Raw genomic sequence first — 782 nt, forward strand, 5'->3', positions numbered from 1 at the left:
CGGGCAGCCTGCGGCAATGCCCTCCCACCCCGCGCCCCGCAGGAACCCGGCTGCTTGCTTGGAGGTCCCAGGGGCTCGCAGCCCACTGGAGCGCAGCTGGGACCTTCTGGCCAGTTGGCTAGGAGGTTTTCATTTTTTTAAAGCTTTTTTCCCTGCTTTGGCCTTTTTCTCCTTGTTACCCCACTAGCACCTCAAAGGGGGGATAAAGAGGGAAAAAAAACGCCCCTTTGTGCTTTTGCCAAGCACAAATCCTCTCCTCTGTGGTGGAGCAGCTTTATAGCACCCGGTTGTATTCAGTGTCCCAGGAATGCAGCCCCTTCATCCCCTGGTACATCCTCCGGCAGCCCGGCCAGCACAGGGTGGGAAACCTCCCTCTGCTCCCCTGCTCAGTCAGGGACAAAGTGGGGCCAGCCCCTAATTACCCTCTGCCTGGCTCCAACCTTTACCTGAGCGTCTGCCTCCCCGTGCGGCTCGTCCGTGGGGATGCTCCAGGCTGCAAACAGGCAAGATAGATAGGTTTTTTACGGAAGAGATTCAGCTGGGAGAAGTTTTGGGAGGAGCTTCTGGTTCTGTTTTACCTCCCTGTGTGTAGGGTAAGCTGCCAGCGATGGTTCAGGGTGAGGTTTGGGAACTAATCTGGGTAAATCAGAGAACTGACCCAGACTCGCTGCTCGTTTAAGCGAGCTTGGCAAGGCAGCCCCTTGCAGGGCTGCAGGCAGAAGAGGGACAGTGGGAAATCACCTTCTGGTGACAAAGCGCTGCCTGTGACGGGCACAGCATCC

At 57.2% G+C, this 782-nt stretch overlaps 1 protein-coding gene across 1 annotated transcript in view; it reads left to right on the top strand.

The window, feature by feature from the left end:
* LOC104625838 (peptidase inhibitor R3HDML-like) overlaps positions 1–782 on the top strand; it is a 5,195-nt gene that overhangs the window by 2,559 nt on the left and 1,854 nt on the right.

This window comes from Phaethon lepturus, unplaced genomic scaffold, assembly GCF_000687285.1.
Source record: "Phaethon lepturus isolate BGI_N335 unplaced genomic scaffold, ASM68728v1 scaffold25748, whole genome shotgun sequence".
In the NCBI taxonomy this organism is placed as follows: domain Eukaryota; kingdom Metazoa; phylum Chordata; class Aves; order Phaethontiformes; family Phaethontidae; genus Phaethon; species Phaethon lepturus.